The sequence below is a fragment of the Arachis hypogaea genome, chromosome 3 (genome assembly GCF_003086295.3).
Source record: "Arachis hypogaea cultivar Tifrunner chromosome 3, arahy.Tifrunner.gnm2.J5K5, whole genome shotgun sequence".
Taxonomy (NCBI): domain Eukaryota; kingdom Viridiplantae; phylum Streptophyta; class Magnoliopsida; order Fabales; family Fabaceae; genus Arachis; species Arachis hypogaea.
In genome coordinates this window covers 127,491,030-127,513,063 of record NC_092038.1, presented here as the reverse complement: position 1 = coordinate 127,513,063, position 22,034 = coordinate 127,491,030, and positions in this window count along the sequence as shown.

The window sequence follows — 22,034 nt, the reverse complement described above, 5'->3', positions numbered from 1 at the left end:
ACCTAAATTATTTGGAATGCTACCTTTATAAAACAAAAATTAAAAGAAGACTCTAAGTAAGTAGCACTTCCAAAACAGTATAGAAACATATAGCACTACTTTTAACCTTTCTAAAACATGCAGAAAACAAAATTATTTAATACAATACAAATATGAACTCTTAATTGATCGTATCTGGGTATTTTATACATGAATCCAAACTAAAATGAGGTCTAATATTAGGGATAAAAATGAATATAATTTATCTTCTCTTATAATAAACATTACTCAAATAATGAAATATCAATATGATGAGTATACGGATAGAGTTTGGTCATGCATACAGACTAAACAGCGATGTCCCTTGCAATGGACCAAACAACAGAATCGCATCTCTGGAGAAAGGAACAAACTTTATTCCAACAAGATTAAATTGTTTATTTACTAATGCTAATTTGATCACAACTAATAATTACAAAAATAGTTATTTGAGTACAAATTTAATAGCCCAATCTTCTCTCTACAAATACTCCAGCTTAGATGTGTTGGTTACGGTTGTTAAGTTAGGATTAGATTAGTGTCGTTTATTGGCAAGTTGAATCCGGTAATTGATTTGCATATGTCACTATTTCTGCTTGCAAATATAATTCAAAGTTGAGAGTTTACACATATTCCATGAATAGATGTTATCGAGGCATAAAAAGTATATGCTTATAAGGATAACTATAATAATAATAATAATAACTAACGCTCTGAATGGAAAATATATATTTAAAAATATATTTTATTTGAAAGATTTTATTTGAGTCACATATTGAGGAATACATTCCACCAATGATCTATTACAAGTTGAGCAGTGTCTTGCACTTTTTCTGGCAAAGATCCCATGATCTCTTCCCATAAACTCCACCTGTAACATAAAAAAACATAATTAGACCTTAAAAAGTTATATCTTATTTTATTGGACGGAATTTATCTACAAGATCGAATCATTATATTATCAACAGAATCAATAATTAGTTTTTGTAAACAAATGTATTCCAAGAGTGCTTCTAGAAGTATAAATACATGTAGAAGTGTTTATGGGAGTATGAAAGTATACCATGTGAGATATGTACACAATTACGGGTGCATTTTTCAAAGGAAGAATGAGGAGGACAACATTTTTCTTGACAGAAATCTTGCCCGTACGGATTCGCTTCACATTCTTTTACACATTCATTGTAACAAGGTTCAGCAGAATGAACCTGTCCTTCTACAATAACGATAATCATAAGCAAAAACACATGCAAAGATTGCATTGCCCTCATATGCCCCTTCATGTTTTAGTTTCAATAATGGACTTCTTTTCTATCTCTTGATGTAAGAGACCGTGTTATAGGATATCTGATATGATGTGATGAAAATGATAAAACCGTAAGCAGTGTTTATAGAAGGGTTGGGCTCCTAATCTAAAAGAATGTAATAAGAGAAAAATTAAAGAAATCATGGAGACAATGCCTAATATGGGACTAAGTCTAATTAAGCACAAGACGTCACGTGTGAATATTTTTAAATATTTTAATATATTTTAATATGCGAATAAATAATTTCATTTGAGTGACATTATTAATTTACAAAGATTTGTTTCCTTCTATTTCTTCTCATTTACTATTTATATTGCATTGACCTCAACTATATTAATAATTTAACTAATATAATTGGACTAAATTAAAATTGACGACTTCGGCTTGAGTGCATCTTATAAATTATAAAATATAAGTATAGAATACTTTCAATCTTTTTTGAAATATAAGAATATAACATATATAAAATATACAGTATGTCTCATTGTTTTGGATAAAAACATAATAATATCTATCGATATTAAAAATAAATAATAATTTAAAAAATATTTTCAATGTAATTTTTAATTATATAAAATATTTAAAATAATTATTTACTTCAATAAATAATAGCATATATTATTTTTAAATTTATTTAAAAACAGTCTCATTACACATTTAAATTTTTTTACAACTAAGTTTAATTTGTTATAAAATAACTAAATAAATAAATAAGAAAGAGATAACAAATATAAAATATGAAATATAATTAGATATCTCTAGTAGTAATATTCACTACAATTACTATTATAAAAGAGATGATTCTTATATATATATATATATATATATATATATATATATATATATATATATATATATATAGTAGCGTATGAAAGAAAGAGAGAGAAAAAAGTTTCGTATATAGATAATAGAGTATATAGATAATAGAGAGAGAAGATTATTGTTATTGATGTTGTGTGTATATTGCCTGAGGATTAGCTTCCTATTTATAGGCATACAAAAGGTAACATTTTTAACATTCATTAAATTCAATCTCTCTTGAGAATGGACATCCACCTATTCAATCTTATCACAACACTCCCCCTTGGATGTCCATTTAGGATTATTGCCTCGTTAAAACCTTGCTAAAGAAAAACCCAGTGGGAAAAAACCTTAGTGAAGGAAAAAGAGTACAATATCCTTTAATGATAGGGACTGCCTCATTAAAAACCTTGTCAAGAAAAACTCAATGGAAAAAAACCTGACCAAGGAAAAAAGAGTACAGTCTTCCCCTCTTGCCGACATTATTTTATATCTCGAAATCAGCGCATCCCAATCTGATTTACCAATCTTTCAAAAGAAGATTTTGGGAGTGACTTTGTGAATAAATCTGCCAGATTATCACTTGAGCGGATCTATTGGACATCAATTGTTCCTTGATTTTGAAGATCATGAGTGAAGAAGAATTTGAGAGAAATATGCTTTGTTCTATCACCTTTGATATATCCGCCTTTAAGTTGAGCAATACATGCTGTATTATCTTTAAACAGGACAGTTGGAGCTATCTTCTGATCAATCAGTCCACATGATGACAAAATATATTGGATCACACTCCTCAGCTAAAAACACTCGCGACTAACTTTATGTATTGCTAGTATTTCAGCATGATTAGAGGATGTTGTTGCAATCGTCTGTTTCGTGGACCTCCATGATATAGCTGTACCACCATATGTGAATAGGTATCCTGTTTGAGATCTCTTTTTATGTGGATCAGACAAATATCCAGCATCTGCATAGCTAACTAATTGTGACTTGGATCCATAGGGATAAAACAATCTCATATCAACCGTTCCATGAAGATATCGAAAGATATGTTTGATTCCACTCCAATGTCTTCTGGTTGGAGAGGAACGATATCTTGCTAGTAAATTCATCGCGAATGATATGTCAGGTCGCATATTATTAGCAAGATGATGCAAGTGCATATTTGCTTTATTAGTTAGTTAGTTCAGTTAGTTTTAGCTTAAATTCACTCATTTTCTCTTAATAAACAAGTCCTTTTATGAGTTTTGTTTCCATGCATGATGATATCAAGGAACATGTTAATTCTAGCCAAATTCATGCAAATGATTTAAGGAATGCATATATGAATGAGTATGAATGAATCTCATGAAATTTATTGCTTGAATTGGTAAGACTTTGAAGCTATTTCCCTTGTTGATGATAGGTGATGAAACAAGGAAGCATGGAAGCAAGAATGATGCAAGCTGGGCAAGAAGTTGGCGTTGCCAACTTGGGATTGGAGTTGCCAACTCCACAACACAAGGCAAGCTTGGCCCTGGAGGCAACCAAGGCAAGAAGTTGGCGTTGCCAACTTGGGATTGGCGTTGCCAACTCCACAACACAAGGCAAGCTTGGCCCTGGAGGCAACCAAGGCAAGAAGTTGGCGTTGCCAACTTAGGATTGGCGTTGCCAACTCCACAACACAAGGCAAGCTTAGCCCTGGAGGCAACCAAGGCAAGAAGTTGGCGTTGCCAACTTGGGATTGGCGTTGCCAACGCCACACACAATCATACCAAGCAAGCTTGGCAACCCTGGAAGCAAGGTTGGCGTTGCCAACTCTAGAACCAAGTTGCCAACGCCACACACAAGCCACAAGCAAGCAAACTTGGCCCTGGAAGCAAGGTTGGCGTTGCCAACTCTAGAACCAAGTTGCCAACGCCCACCCAAGCAATCTTAGAGAGCTAATTTGGAGCCTCGAGCACGTTGCCAGCCTAGAGATGAGGGGCGTTTTTGAGGACAACGCAGGCTAACAACACCAAACTTAGTTGAATGCTTGTCCTCAAGCACAAGGAAAATGATTGTGAATGAGAGATATGAGGTAAGCACGGTGACTTAGAAAATGATGGTGAAGGAGATTGAGTGTTTCGGTTATGTGAGAAATGTGATGCTTCAAGAGGAGTTTTGTTGGGTACTTCCGAGAGAAGACGCAGAGAGCTACTCTTGGTTCATCTTGGAACCTCTCTTCTTCATTTTCTTAATCTTCAAGCATTTACCTCTTCTTCTTCATCTTTCTTTGCAATTTAGTTTAACCTTGATTGATGGCAATTGTTGTTGAAATTGGAGCTATGATTCACTAAACCCTTTTCATTAGGGGGAGGAGCTCTGTTGGTTGGAATGAATTGGTGAACCCATCTTCTCTTTCTCAATTTTAGTGGTTGATCTAAAGAGGGAACTCTTGTTCTTCAAAGATTCAACCACCATCGAGAGAGGGGTTAATCTATATGAATTATGTGGTGAATTTGATGAATGAGCCACATAATTCAGTTTAGAGTTCATCCTCTCATGATTTCCTCAATCAACATACCTTGGTTAGTATGTGAGATGTAACTCTCCTTGGTTGAGATTTTGGAAATTGTGTGGCTGGATTAAAATTGATCTTCATCTCTTCTCATGAACAATTAGATCACGAGAGTGGCAATTGGCTATGTTGAGAGAGATTGAATCACCAAGAGATTGGGATTCAATCATCCATTTGCCATGGATCTATACCCATGATTGAGAAGGATTTGACTAACATCAATTCATGAAAACTAACATCTCTAATCCCTAATGATCCTCTCTATCATTAACTCTCATTTCTCTTGCTCTAGCTATTTGATTACCCAATTCCCAATCCCTTTCTACATTCTGTCTATTTACTACTCTTGTTATTTACATTTTGTTCATCTACTTCTTGCCATTTACTTTTATGCTCTTTAAATTTCTGCACCCTTTAATTTCTTGCCATTTACCTTTGATGTTATTTAAGTTTCTTGCAATTTAAGTTTCCGTCATTTACTTGCACTTCATTTCTTTATTCTAGTTCTTTACATTCTTTGCCATTTAAATTCTTGCAATTATGTTTAAAAATCAAAATGCTCATGAAATCAAAATTATGTTTGCTTGACTAAATCTACCATTTAACTAAAGTTGCTTAATCTACCAATCCTCGTGGGATCGACCTCACTCTTAGTGAGTCTTACTACTTGATACGACCCGGTATACTTGCCGGTTGTACGTGAAATTCTTAATTTTTACGTATCAATTATTTTTACGTATCATGTTCTTTTATCACCTCAAGTTCTTGGCGATACTCCCAGCCACCATTAGAGATTGGTGGTGGTGGGTGATATCCCAGAAAGTTTGTTTGATCAAAAGATGAGATAAACTCCATTTAAGTTTTGTAGAACACAATCACAAAGCAATTAAAATACATGTCTCAGATGAGAATTTCTTAGTGAGGCAATAACACAAACACCTTAATGTCAAAAAGAAAATAAAAAAAAATTAAAAGAACTGTACAAAGCAAAAACAAAGAAAATGCTTAATCTAAACTACCATTCACTTAATCATTGTCAATCTTTTCCAATCCCCGGCAACGGCGCCAAAAACTTGATACGTAAAAATTAAGAATTTCACGTACAACCGGCAAGTATACCGGGTCGTATCAAGTAGTAAGACTCACTAAGAGTGAGGTCGATCCCACGAGGATTGGTAGATTAAGCAACTTTAGTTAAATGGTAGATTTAGTCATGCAAACATAATTTTGATTTCATGAGCATTTTGATTTTTAAACATAATTGCAAGAATTTAAATGGCAAAGAATGTAAAGAACTAGAATAAAGAAATGAAGTGCAAGTAAATGACGGAAACTTAAATTGCAAGAAACTTAAATAACATCAAAGGTAAATGGCAAGAAATTAAAGGGTGCAGAAATTTAAAGAGCATAAAAGTAAATGGCAAGAAGTAGATGAACAGAATGTAAATAACAAGAGTAGTAAATAGACAGAATGTAGAAAGGGATTGGGAATTGGGTAATCAAATAGCTAGAGCAAGAGAAATGAGAGTTAATGATAGAGAGGATCATTAGGGATTAGAGATGTTAGTTTTCATGAATTGATGTTAGTCAAATCCTTCTCAATCATGGGTATAGATCCATGGCAAATGGATGATTGAATCCCAATCTCTTGGTGATTCAATCTCTCTCAACATAGCCAATTGCCACTCTCGTGATCTAATTGTTCATGAGAAGAGATGAAGATCAATTTTAATCCAGCCACACAATTTCCAAAATCTCAACCAAGGAGAGTTACATCTCACATACTAACCAAGGTATGTTGATTGAGGAAATCATGAGAGGATGAACTCTAAACTGAATTATGTGGCTCATTCATCAAATTCACCACATAATTCATATAGATTAACCCCTCTCTCGATGGTGGTTGAATCTTTGAAGAACAAGAGTTCCCTCTTTAGATCAACCACTAAAATTGAGAAAGAGAAGATGGGTTCACCAATTCATTCCAACCAACAGAGCTCCTCCCCCTAATGAAAAGGGTTTAGTGAATCATAGCTACAACTTCCAACAACAATCACCCCCCATCATACCCCCAATTGACCATCATGAGACTAGAATTGCAAGTCTTGAAGCTACCTTGCAAGCACTTGCTCAAACCACTCAAGCCTTAGCTAAGGGACACAAGGAACATGAGGTCATCATGAAGAACATTGAGAGACAAGTGGGACAGCTAGCCAAACAAGCCGAGAGACCAACCAATGTTCTTCCAAGTGACACAATACCCAACCCAAGAGAAGAATGTAAGGCTCTGCAGTTAAGGAGTGGCAAGGTAGTTGGTGAAAGTTCAAATAAAGAAGCAACAAAACCCAAAGAGCAAGACACAGTGGAGAGGCAAGATGAAGAAAAGGCTTCAACATCTAACAAAAGCAAGGAGGTTGTCAAGCCACAAGGCAATCCACCAAGTCAAGGAGGCAACCGTGATGGCAAGGAGGGTATGAATTCACAAAAAGAAAACAAAAATGAAGGAGTGAAAGCTTATGTACCCAAGCTTCCATACCCAACTAGGATACACAAAGGAGCAAAAGACCAACAATTCCCAAGGTTCTTAGAGATCTTCAAGAAACTTGAAATCAACATCCCATTGGCAGAGGCTCTAGAACAAATGCCATTATATGCAAAGTTTCTTAAGGAATTGATCACCAAGAAGAGAAGTTGGCAAGAAAAAGAAACCGTGATTCTCAATCAAGAGTGTAGTGCCATCATTCAACAAGGGTTACCTCCAAAACTCAAAGACCCTGGCAGCTTTCTCATACCTTGCACGATTGGGAGCATGGCTGTTGACAAATCACTTTGTGACCTGGGAGCAAGCATTAACTTAATGCCACTTACCATGATGAAGAAAATGATGATTGAAGAGCTCAAACCCACAAGGATGTCACTTCAACTTGCTGACAGATCCATCAAAGTACCAAATGGAGTAGTTGAGAACCTCTTGGTGAAGGTGGGAAACTTCATATTCCCAGCTGATTTTGTGGTCCTAGACATGGATGAAGAGGGAAATAATTCAGTCATTCTTGGTAGACCCTTTTTGGCTACAGCTAGAACAATCATTGATGTGGAAAAGGGAGAGATGATCTTTAGAGTGCATGATGAGCAAATGACCATAAATGTCTTCAAAGCAATACAACACCCTGTCGAGAAAGAAAGTTGCATGAGGGTTGATGTAGTAGATTCTTTGGTTGAAGAAGTGCTTGACACAAACCATCAAATGAAACAAGAGGAAGTCCATAGCATCAAGGGACAAGAAGAAAACACGTTGAAAGCATCAAAGGAACCAAGTGAAGCTACCAAAGAAGAGGCACCACAACAAGAGTTGAAACCACTACCCCCTCATCTTAAATATGCATTTCTTGGTGAGAAGGATAGCTTCCTAGTGATCATCAACTCCACATTGAATGAAGAGGAAGAAGAAAAGCTCCTTGTGGTTTTGAGAGCTCACAAAGAAGCATTGGGTTGGACCATTGATGACTTGAAAGGCATAAGTCCTGCTGTATGCATGCACAAGATACTCTTAGAGGAGGGTTCCAAACCGGTGGTACAACCTCAAAGAAGATTGAATCCCACAATGAAGGAGGTTGTTCAAAAGGAAGTTCTGAAGTTGTGCAAGGCTGGGATCATCTACCCTATATCTGACAGCCCATGGGTTAGTCCAGTGCAAGTAGTACCTAAGAAAGGAGGCATGACTGTCATTGTTAATGAGAAGAATGAGCTTATTCCAACACGAACAGTGACAGGATGGAGGATGTGCATCGACTATAGGAGGCTGAATGATGCCACACGGAAGGATCACTTCCCTCTACCTTTCATTGATCAGATGCTTGAAAGGTTGGCTGGCCATGCTTATTATTGTTTTCTTGATGGATATTCTGGGTATAACCAGATTGTGGTTGACCCCATGGATCAAGAGAAGACATCCTTCACTTGTCCCTTTGGAGTTTTTGCATATAGGAGAATGCCATTTGGACTTTGCAATGCCCCAGCTACCTTTCAAAGATGCATGCTATCAATCTTCTCAGACATGGTAGAAAAATTCATTGAGGTCTTTATGGATGATTTCTCTGTTTTTGGTGATTCCTTCAATACTTGCTTGCACCATCTTACCTTAGTCTTGAAAAGATGCCAAGAAACAAACTTAGTTTTGAATTGGGAGAAATGCCATTTCATGGTACCCGAAGGCATTGTTCTTGGTCATAAAATTTCAAGAAAAGGTATAGAGGTTGACAAGGCAAAAGTAGAAATTATAGAAAAACTTCCTTTGCCAACTAGTGTGAAAGCCGTTAGGAGTTTCTTGGGGCATGCTGGATTTTATAGGAGATTCATCAAAGATTTTTCAAAAATAGCAAAGCCACTAAGCAATTTGCTGGTGGTAGACAATCCTTTTATCTTTGATGATGAATGTAAACATGCTTTTGAAACTCTAAAGGCTAAGCTCACCACAGCACCAATCATCACACCCCCAACTTGGGGACTACCCTTTGAACTCATGTGTGATGCAAGCAACCTTGCAATTGGTGTTGTGTTGGGGCAGAGGAAGGAAAAGAGGCTTCATGTTATCTACTATGCAAGTAAGGTATTGAATGAAACTCAAAGAAACTACACCACAACAGAGAAAGAGTTACTAGCCGTGGTGTATGCCTTTGATAAGTTTAGACAATATTTGATTGGATCTAAAGTCTTAGTGTATACTGACCATGCTGCCATTAAGTATCTTATGTCAAAACAGGATGCCAAACCAAGGCTAATCAGATGGGTGCTACTCTTACAAGAGTTTGATATTGAGATCAAAGATAGAAAGGGCAGTGAAAATCAAGTTGCTGATCACTTATCAAGGGTGCCACAAGATGAATGCCAAGACAACCTTCCATCAATAAATGAAGAGTTTCCAGATGAACATCTCTTGCACATTCAACATGTCCCATGGTTTGCAGACATGGCCAACTACAAGGCAGGAAGAATCATTCCACAAGAGTACACAAGACAACAAGTTAAGAAGCTGTTGCATGAGGCTAGGTTCTTCTTTTGGGACGAACCATTCTTGTTCAAAAGATGCCCAGATGGAATGATAAGAAGATGTGTGCCAGAAGGTGAGATGAAGGACATACTATGGCATTGTCACAACTCTAGCTATGGTGGTCATTTTGGGGCTGAAAGAACTGCTGCAAAGGTCCTTCAAAGTGGTTTCTATTGGCCTTCAATCTTCAAGGATGCTAGGGAGTTTGTGAGCCAATGCAATGAATGCCAAAGAACAGGGGGTTTGTCAAAGAAAAATGAGATGCCCCAAAAGTTCATTTTGGAAGTGGAACTCTTTGATTTGTGGGGAATAGATTTCATGGGACCTTTTCCTCCATCCTACACGTTCAAATACATCCTAGTAGCAGTAGAGTATGTCTCCAAATGGGTAGAAGCAATAGCCACCACCACATGTGATACCAACGTGGTCTTGCAATTCCTCAAGAAGAACATCTTCACAAGATTTGGAGTACCCAAAGGGCTTATAAGTGATGGGGGAAGCCACTTTTGCAACAAGCAACTCAATTCCTTACTCCACAAGTATGGTGTTACACACAAAGTAGCTACCCCATATCACCCACAAACCAATGGACAAGCTGAACTTGCCAACAGAGAGCTAAAAAGGATCTTGGAGAAAACTGTGGGAACAACAAGAAAGGATTGGGTTAGGAAGCTGGATGATGCACTTTGGGCATATAGGACAGCCTTCAAGACACCCATAGGAAAATCTCCATTTCAATTGGTGTATGGAAAGGCATGCCACCTCCCTGTAGAGCTTGAACATAAGGCTTTCTGGGCCACCAAACTTCTAAATCTAGATGCTCAAGCAGCAGGAGAGAAGAGGTTGCTACAACTCAATGAGCTTGAGGAGTTCAGATTGGAAGCATATGACAATGCCAAAATATACAAGGAGAGAGCAAAGAGATGGCATGATAAGAGGATCTCTCAAAGAGCATTTGAACCAGGCCAAAAGGTGTTATTATTCAATTCAAGATTGAAGATCTTCCCTGGGAAGCTGAGGTCTAGATGGACTGGTCCATACACCATCACCAAAGTATCACCTCATGGCTATGTTGAATTGCTTGATGAAGCCTCAAAACAAACATTCACAGTCAATGGACATAGGGTGAAGCATTACTTTGGTGACCCTTGGAGTAAGGAAGAGAGTGTGCAACTCCTAACATGAGCAAAGAAGTTGCAATGTCAAGCTAAGGACAATAAACAAAGCGCTTCATGGGAGGCAACCCATGCACAGGGAGTCTTTTATTTTCATGTTTTAGTAACCAATAATGATCAAGTAGACTAGTACATGGTGTATGCAAGGCACTAAGTTTGGTGTGGCCAATCTTGAAGTAATGGCAAATGTGTGTTCTATAACACTTAGCCACAAACTAAGTTTGGTGTCCATACATACACGAAAATGCTAGGCTATGAAAGTTTTGTCATCTACTTTAGTTATAAAATAAAATAAAATAAAAAAAAACGTGAAAAAAGCATATAATGTAGGTAAAATACTAAGTTTGATGTGGCTACCTTTGAAATTAATTCCATAGAACACTTAGTCACAAACTAAGTTTGGTGTCTTTACTTACATTATTAATGCTAGAAAAATTAGATTAGGGAATCAATTCATAATTTTTTAATTTTAGCTTAGTTAATTTTGCATAGGAATATCATCATAAGCTTTTAGCTATTAATATCACTTTAAGAATCTCAAGCCTTTGGCATTTTGTTGCAGGAAAGAAAGAAAGAAGTGATGGGGAATCTTGGAAGCATATAATGAAAGAAGGAAAGAAATGATGGGGAATCTTGAAGAAAGATCACGGATAGATAAGGAAGGGTAGTCACATGAATTTTGAACTTTGTGCATGGGGAAAAAGAAATCAACATGCATTGTGCACAAGGAAGCATGCCATGACCGAGCCTTAAATGCCTTCCCACCAACTTTCACTTTAAATACTTCAACCATATTCATTCATCATTCATTCTTCTACCCACCAACTTTCACTTCACTAACCGAACTCATACTCAACCTCCAACCTACTCCATGTTTCACAAATTCTAACCTTGAACCTCATCTGTACCCAACAAAACTCCTCTTGAAGCATCACATTTCTCACATAACCGAAACACTCAATCTCCTTCACCATCATTTTCTAAGTCACCGTGCTTACCTCATATCTCTCATTCACAATCATTTTCCTTGTGCTTGAGGACAAGCATTCAACTAAGTTTGGTGTTGGGGAGATTCAACCTTGCAAGTGAATCTCAATGGCCTCATCATCAAGAGAGAGGAGAGAAGATGAATTTGATGAAAGAAGATTCAAATCCAAACACAATGAGCGGATCTTTAGTTGGATGTCAAGCAAAGATGTTGTTCCAGAGCTACCATTCAAGCTTAAAAAAGATGAATACCCTGAGATACAAAAAATAATCAGAAAAAGGGGATGGGAGCTTCTCTGTGACCAACCTCAAGAAATAAGCATGCTTCTCATCCATGAGTTCTTCACTAATGTGATAAGAGAATATGATGATGAAGAACCATACATGAGCTATGTAAGGGGTGTGGATGTTGATTTTAGCCCGGACACCATCAATAGGGTGCTAAGGGTCAAGCACAAACAGTTCAAACGACCTAGCTATGAAGAAAGGGTTGAAAATGACCCAAGATATGTGGATGTGGTGAGTGACTTATGCAGAGTAGGCACGGATTGGGTATTGGATTCACATGGCCGACCACTCAAACTTCAGAGAGGTGATCTCATACCTCAAGCAAAAGGATGGCATGACATAGTGAGGAGGTCATTGATCTCTACTTCAAATAACTCTGAGGTAACGGTGAATAGAGCTATAATGATCCATTGCATAATGAAAGGAGGGGAAATCAATGTTGGAGACATTATAGCCAAGAACATCATTGAAATAGCTCAAAAGGTCAAACAGGACAGCTGGCTAGGATATCCTAGTACTATTCTGCGCCTATGTGAAGAAGCTGGAGTGCCTCTGGGAGAATTTGAAGAAACTGATTTGGTCTCTATTGGAAAACCTCTTACCAAAGAAAGGTTGGAGTTCATCACCACAACCCAATTGGAAAGGCAACCTTTAGCAAGAAGGAAGAAAAGGAAAGAAGTAAGACAAGAGGAGGAGCCTCAAGAAATGGATGAATCCCACACCTTGAACATGAACCAACTCCAAGCCGCCTTGGAAGGGATTTCTGGGCAATATTCACAAATTCAAAGAAGCCAAGAGGAACAAGCACAACAACAAAGGGACCTTTGGCAATTGATGGATCAACAAAGAGGGGTTCAAGTTCAATGGATGAACCAACAAAATGAGTACCAAAAACACATGATGGAGTTGCAACAAGAACAATATGCCAAGATGCAAGAAGCCATCAACAATTCAGCTATGGAACATGAAAAAGCCATGGAGAAAGTGATACAAGAACAAGCTCAACTAAGGATAGAGCAAGCTCAGCAAAGAGAACTTCTCCATAGGTTGGATGCTAGACATGAAACACTCTACAGAGATTTCAATGAAAACAGAATGTTCAAGGAAGCCAGGCACAAGGACAGACTTGACTATGACATATGCACCCAAGAAAAGCTTAGTTACCTCTGTTCCACACCCCCATTGATCAACCCACAAATCAAATGTTTTAATGAGGCTCGGAAGATATTTGAACAGCAAGAACTAGCAAGGGTGAGATTCAATCAACAGAGGCTACAGGAGACAATGATAAGCTCAGGAATTTGGCAAAAAGAAGATCCAAAGGGGAATGCAACGACACAACAACAAGGAGAAAGGAGGAGCAAAAAGAAAGAAGATCCAAAAGGAGATGCAACAACACAACAACAAGGAGAAAGGAGAAGCAAAAAGAAAGAAGACCCAAAAGGCAAAGGAAAGCAAGGGGAATCAAGCAAAGGAAAAGGGACATGAAGACTAAAGGTGGTGAAGTTCCTATGTCTTTCTTTATGTTTTATTAAATAAAGAAGATGTATGTCTGAAATATGGTATACCTTCTAGGATGCATTTTCTTTTGGAAGCATTGTCTTTTATGTTGCCCATTCCATGCATCACCACTCACAGATTTGGAATGGTTGCTTGTCTTTAATACTTTTACTTGTCATTGGAATAAAAGATGTAGTTTGAGCAAGAACAGAGAGAAATCTAGTTTAAAAAGGATCATGTTGTCCCATAGGAAAAGTGCTAGTATATTTATTGTGAAAGAATCAAGGTTCAATGAACTCAAAAGAATGCTTGCTATACAAGACTAGTTTGGTTAAGGATCACAAAGACTTTAACAGTAAAAGCACAAATAACCTTGACAATAAAGAAAATAGAGTACAAAGAATGAAAGGCTAGGCATCAATGACAGAATTTGGATATGTGTCTGTGGTGATTGATGTTAAGAGATATACTTGGGCTAGTAAATCCGAGGGGTGCTTCATCACCCGGTAACTTGAGTTAACTAACTCGGGATTATCGATTGAAAACCCACAATCAAGAGTAGCTCTATAATAGAACATTTAGCAACCTAAAGAGGTGCTGGACACCACTATCCAAACAAAAATTTCAATGTTATATGCCTGTGACTGAATGTGTTAAGGAAAGAGGCTTGAGTGAGTAAATCTTTAAGAGTGTCTCAACACTTAACAACTTGAACCAACTGGTTTGGGATTGTTGATTGAAAGCTTATGCTAAAGAGCCGCCTTAAGACAAGATTTCGAGCTTAATTGAAAAAAAAAAGGGGAAAAAGAAATAAGCAAAAAAAATTGGTTCAAGGATCATGTGCTAAGGTATGAAAGAAGTCTAGTGAAGTTAACCAATTTAGTAGTGAAGCAAGCATTTTAATTGAAAAAGTTGAATAGTTGTGTTCAATTACAATAAATTAATGACCACACAAGTGAGGATGACATGCTCAATGAGAAATGACTCTCTGGAAGAACATTCAAGTCTTACATCTTAAACGCTTGTGACAAAGTCCTTTATATTTTGCTTGAGGACAAGCAATACTTTAAGTTTGGTGTTGTGATGCAAGTGCATATTTGCTTTATTAGTTAGTTAGTTCAGTTAGTTTTAGCTTAAATTCACTCATTTTCTCTTAATAAACAAGTCCTTTTATGAGTTTTGTTTCCATGCATGATGCTATCAAGGAACATGTTAATTCTAGCCAAATTCATGCAAATGATTTAAGGAATGCATATATGAATGAGTATGAATGAATCTCATGAAATTTATTGCTTGAATTGGTAAGACTTTGAAGCTATTTCCCTTGTTGATGATAGGTGATGAAACAAGGAAGCATGGAAGCAAGAATGATGCAAGCTGGGCAAGAAGTTGGCGTTGCCAACTTGGGATTGGAGTTGCCAACTCCACAACACAAGGCAAGCTTGGCCCTGGAGGCAACCAAGGCAAGAAGTTGGCGTTGCCAACTTGGGATTGGCGTTGCCAACTCCACAACACAAGGCAAGCTTGGCCCTGGAGGCAACCAAGGCAAGAAGTTGGCGTTGCCAACTTGGGATTGGCGTTGCCAACTCCACAACACAAGGCAAGCTTAGCCCTGGAGGCAACCAAGGCAAGAAGTTGGCGTTGCCAACTTGGGATTGGCGTTGCCAACGCCACAGACAATCATACCAAGCAAGCTTGGCAACCCTGGAAGCAAGGTTGGCGTTGCCAACTCTAGAACCAAGTTGCCAACGCCACACACAAGCCACAAGCAAGCAAACTTGGCCCTGGAAGCAAGGTTGGCGTTGCCAACTCTAGAACCAAGTTGCCAACGCCCACCCAAGCAATCTTAGAGAGCTAATTTGGAGCCTCGAGCACGTTGCCAGCCTAGAGATGAGGGGCGTTTTTGAGGACAACGCAGGCTAACAACACCAAACTTAGTTGAATGCTTGTCCTCAAGCACAAGGAAAATGATTGTGAATGAGAGATATGAGGTAAGCACGGTGACTTAGAAAATGATGGTGAAGGAGATTGAGTGTTTCGGTTATGTGAGAAATGTGATGCTTCAAGAGGAGTTTTGTTGGGTACTTCCGAGAGAAGACGCAGAGAGCTACTCTTGGTTCATCTTGGAACCTCTCTTCTTCATTTTCTTAATCTTCAAGCATTTACCTCTTCTTCTTCATCTTTCTTTGCAATTTAGTTTAACCTTGATTGATGGCAATTGTTGTTGAAATTGGAGCTATGATTCACTAAACCCTTTTCATTAGGGGGAGGAGCTCTGTTGGTTGGAATGAATTGGTGAACCCATCTTCTCTTTCTCAATTTTAGTGGTTGATCTAAAGAGGGAACTCTTGTTCTTCAAAGATTCAACCACCATCGAGAGAGGGGTTAATCTATATGAATTATGTGGTGAATTTGATGAATGAGCCACATAATTCAGTTTAGAGTTCATCCTCTCATGATTTCCTCAATCAACATACCTTGGTTAGTATGTGAGATGTAACTCTCCTTGGTTGAGATTTTGGAAATTGTGTGGCTGGATTAAAATTGATCTTCATCTCTTCTCATGAACAATTAGATCACGAGAGTGGCAATTGGCTATGTTGAGAGAGATTGAATCACCAAGAGATTGGGATTCAATCATCCATTTGCCATGGATCTATACCCATGATTGAGAAGGATTTGACTAACATCAATTCATGAAAACTAACATCTCTAATCCCTAATGATCCTCTCTATCATTAACTCTCATTTCTCTTGCTCTAGCTATTTGATTACCCAATTCCCAATCCCTTTCTACATTCTGTCTATTTACTACTCTTGTTATTTACATTCTGTTCATCTACTTCTTGCCATTTACTTTTATGCTCTTTAAATTTCTGCACCCTTTAATTTCTTGCCATTTACCTTTGATGTTATTTAAGTTTCTTGCAATTTAAGTTTCCGTCATTTACTTGCACTTCATTTCTTTATTCTAGTTCTTTACATTCTTTGCCATTTAAATTCTTGCAATTATGTTTAAAAATCAAAATGCTCATGAAATCAAAATTATGTTTGCTTGACTAAATCTACCATTTAACTAAAGTTGCTTAATCTACCAATCCTCGTGGGATCGACCTCACTCTTAGTGAGTCTTACTACTTGATACGACCCGGTATACTTGCCGGTTGTACGTGAAATTCTTAATTTTTACGTATCACAAGATACATTAACGCTCCAATGGCACTAAGATATACTATTTCAGAACCAAGGATATCTTCATTCTCTTCTTTAGGACGGAATTGATCCTTTTCCACATGTAAAGATCTTACAATCATTGTGGTACTTAATGTATGTGACTTATCCATATAAAATCTTTTCAAGATCTTTTCTGTGTAAGTTGTTTGATGAATAAAGATCCTATTTTTTGTATGCTCGATCTGCAGGTCGAGACAAAATTTAGTCTTTCCAAGATCTTTCATCTCAAACTCTTCTTTTAGAGTTTTTATAATTGTTGGAATCTCTTCAAGAGTTCCAATTATATTTAAATCATCAAAGTATACAACAATAATAATGAATCCAAATACAGTTTTTCTTATGAAAACACAGGGGCAGATATCCTTATTATTAAATCCATTTTTGGCCAAATACTCTGTAAGACGATTATACCACATTCGTCCAGATTGCTTTAGACCATATAAAGATCTTTGCAATTTAATTGAGTATAATCCTTGTGAATATTCATTGGATGGTTTAGATATCTTTAGTCCTTCAGGGACTTTCATATAGATATCCCGATCTAATGAGCCGTATAAATAGGTCGTTACCACATCCATTAAATGCATATGCAGTTTATGATATGCAGATAAACTAACCAAATAACGTAATGTTATCGCATCCACTACAGGGGAATACGTTTCTTCATAATCTATACCGGGCCTTTGTAAAAAATATTGTGCCACAAGTCGGGCTTTATAGCGCACAACTTCATTTTTCTCATTTCGTTTTCTCACAAATACCCATCGGTATCCAACAGGTTTTACATCTTCAGGTGTATCGACTACAGGTCCAAAGACTTCACGTTTTGCAAGTGAGTCTAATTCCGCCTGCATGGCTTCTTTCCATTTTGGCCAATCATTCCTTTGTCGACATTCTTCGACTGATCTTGGCTCAAGATCCTTACTTTCATGCATGATATTTAATGCCACATTATATGTAAATATTTCATTGACAATTGTCTTATTTCGATCCCATTTCTCTCCTATAAAGACATAATTTATCGAGATCTCATTATTTTCATAATTTTTAGGTACCTGAACGTCTTCTGGCTTTAAAATTATATCAGAATTTTGGACAACTGCAGGTGTCTTTACTATGTCTTTTTCAATAGGAATAGTATTTACCTCTTTTCTCTTTCGAAGATTTTTATCTTTGGAACCGACAAGCCTGCCATGCTTCTGGCGTGTATTTACTTCAGTGGCTATCTGTCTTACTGGGACATCAATTCGAATTGGGACATTTTCCACCCTGTCACGCTTCTGGCGTGAATTTGCTTCAGTGGATACTTGTCCTACTGGGACATCAATTCGAATTGGGGCATTTTCCGTTAGTATATAAGATTTGGTTATCCTCTTTGTATCGAAAAATGCATTAGGCAATTCATTTGCTATTCTTTGCAAATGTATAATCTTTTGAATGTCTAGTTCAAATTACCCTGATCGAGGATCTAAATACATCAACGATGATGCATTCCAATTAAGTTCCTTTTCAGGAAGCTTATTCTCTCCCCCTAATGTTGAAAATTTTGATTCATCAAAATGACAATCTGCAAACCGAGCTTTAAATATATCTCCAGTTTGTATCTCAAGATACCTCATTATAGAGGGAGAATCATATCCAACATATATCCTCAATTTTCTTTGGGGTCCCATTTTGGTGCGATTAGGTGGTGCAATGGGAACATATATCGCACACCCAAATATTCTTAAATGGAAAATATTTGGCTGCTGGCCAAAAGCTAATTGCATAGGAGAGAATTGATAGAAACTCGTTGGCCTCAAACGAATAAGTGCTGCGACATATAAAATAGCATGCCCCCAAACCGAGGTTGGGAGATTTGTTATCATAATCAAGGGTCTAACAATTAATTGGAGGCACTTAATAAGTAATTCTACTAACCCATTTTGTGTGTGAACATAAGCTATTGGATGTTCAACACTTATTCCATTAGCCATACAATAAGTATCAAAAGCTTGGAAAGTAAATTTACTAGCATTATCAAGGCGAATTGCTTTGATTGGATTTTCTGAAAATTGTGCTTTTAATCGAATAATTTGAGCCAGTAATCTTGCAAACGCCAGGTTGCGAGAAGATAATAAGCACACATGTGACCATCTCGAAGATACGTCTATTAGGACCATTAAATGTCTAAAAGATCCACATGGTGGATGAATAGGTCCACATATATCACCTTGAATCCTTTCTAGGAATTCAGGGGACTCAAATCCAATCTTTACTAGTGATAGCCTTAAAATTAACTTTCCCTGAGAACATGCGGCACAACAAAATTCACTAAATTTAAGAATCGTTTGGTTCTTTAGTAAATGTCCATGAGAGTTTTCAATAATTCTCCTCATCATGGTTGTTTCCGGATGACCCAATCTATCATGCCAAGTTATGAATTCATTTGGGTTAGTAAACTTCTGGTTTACAATGGCATGTGATTCAATTGCACTAATATTGGTATAATACAATCCAGATGAAAGTGAGGGTAACTTTTCTAATATATCCTTTTTATTTAAATCATGAGTTGTGATACATAAATACTCATGATTTCCCTCATTCAAGTCTCAATATGATATCCATTTCGGCGAATATCTTTAAATCTCAACAAGTTTGTTCGAGACTTGGTAGACAATAGTGCATTATTTATTATAAATTTTGTTCCTCCAGGAAATAAAATTATAGATCTTCCGGAGCCTTCTATCATATTGCCTGAGCCAATTATAGTATTAACACATTCTTCTTTTGACACAAGATGGGTAAAATATATATCACTTTTAAGAATAGTGTGCGAACTTGCACTATCCGTAAGGCAAATATTTTCAGAATATGTCCTTACCGTTTTTCTTCAAAGATAAATGATAATAATAATAAAATGAGTAGAAGTACATGCATAGTAAAATTATTCACATGAATACTTAACAAACACATACACATATCAAATTATTCCATCATTGATCAAATAGCCAATATTTACTTCAGAATCCTTAAAGAAATTAGATACATCATAATGAGTGATGAAATTTTTATCATTTGAAACAAAATTTGTTTCCTTTCCTTTGTCATCCCTTTTCAAGGATGCTTGATAATGATCAACTAGGTGCCTTGGGGTACGACAGGTATGTGACCAATGGCCCTTTCCACCACAACGGAAGCATTTATCCTCAATTGATTTACTTTACCCATTATTTCTTTTTTTATCCCACTTCTGGTGAGATCATTTCTTATTAACATAATTTCTTTTCCTTCCATAATTTTTCTTGTTATCAAAATCTTGCCATTTACCTCTTTTGGGGTTATAATTTGCCGCATTTGCTTCAGGAAATGGGGCTGCGCCAGCTGGGCGCGCTTCATGATTTCTCAAAAGTAGCTCATTGTTGCGTTCAGCAACAATAAAGCAAGAAATTAACTCAAAATATTTTTAATTTCTTTTTCTCGATACTGCTGCTGCAGGAGCACATTCGAGGCATGGAAGGTCGAGAAATTTTTCTCTAACATATCGGGTTTGAGTAAGTATCACCGTCTTTTGATGATTATACCTTTTTTTTAAGGTCTTTCCACAGATCTGCATGATCTTTTAATGTGAGATATTCATTTTTCAATCATACGTCAAGATGACGACGAAGGAAAATCATAGCTTTGGCTTTATCCTTCTGGAATGTATTATTTTCAGTCTCAATGGTATCTCCAAGATCCATTGAATCAAGATGGATTTCAACATCTATATCCATGATAAATAATTATTTCCAAATATATCAAAAGCATTAAATTCCAGATGAAAGAGTTTCGACATAATAAAAATTTGTTACCTTGAGTCTTCCTAAAATTGGATCAGAATCTCGTGCTGATAACGTGTTATAAAATAACTAAATAAATAAATAAGAAAGAGGTAACAAATATAAAATATGAAATATAATTAGATATCTCTAGTAGTAATATTCACTACAATTACTATTATAAAGGAGATGATATATATATATAGTAGCGTATGAAAGAAAGAGAGAGAGAAAAGTTTCGTATATAGATAATAGAGAGAGAAGATTATTGTTATTGATGTTGTGTGTATATTGCCTGAGGATTAGCTTCCTATTTATAGGCATACAAAAAGTAACATTTTCAACATTCATTAAATTTAATCTCTCTTGAGAATGGACATCCACCTATTCAATCTTATCACAACACAATTAAGTTACTAATTTTATTAGTGAGGGCGTATTAGATACACTCCAACTTTTTACTAAGGAGAGTGCTAGGGGTCAACAATTTTTGTGATTTGTAGTCATCAAATAGCTATCAATGATGATTTTAATAGTGTGGGATTTCATCCAATGATATGAGATTACTCACTTTTCTTTTGCTGTTACATACTGGCCAGAATTTAATGAAATTACTGACCTCTAGACTTTTTCTTTTACTAATACGTATTTCACGTTCTTTAATGTGTGAATACTTTCTTCTTTTTCTTCCACTTCATGTGTTTTCCTCTTCACTTCTTTTTAAGTTTAATTTTTTTTTCTCGTTCTCCTTTATTATCATCATGGTCTTCTTTATCTTCTTATTCTTGTATATATATTCAAAAAATTGGAACATATAAATTTTAATGTAAAATACTGAAATTTTGGTGCACATTATAAAATTTTTGAAGGACGACTTGCTTAAAACAATAACACCAACCAATAAAATACGCACAGCATATAAATTTTGGTATGCAGCATAAAAGTTTTTAAAAGATCATATACTCAAAATATTGACTCATCAAACTAAAAAAATATACTCGCAACAAAGATTTATGTACTATGTGCAAAGATTTATGTGTTATGTGCAAATATTTATGTGTTATGTGTAAAAATGTAAAAATTATATCAATAAATTTGTGCTATATAAAAAAAAATTTGTACTGAAAAAACATGAAAAAGAAAAAATGATAATATTGTTTTGTTAGATTTATGCTAACTTAATTAGATTTTGTTACAAAAATATTTGTACATGTAGTATTAATAAAAATTATTTATTATTAAGACACAGTTAAACACGAAGACATACTCTTATTATAGTCTAATGATTGGAATCATAAGCTATATATTAATAAAGTAAATTACCAAAATAGTACC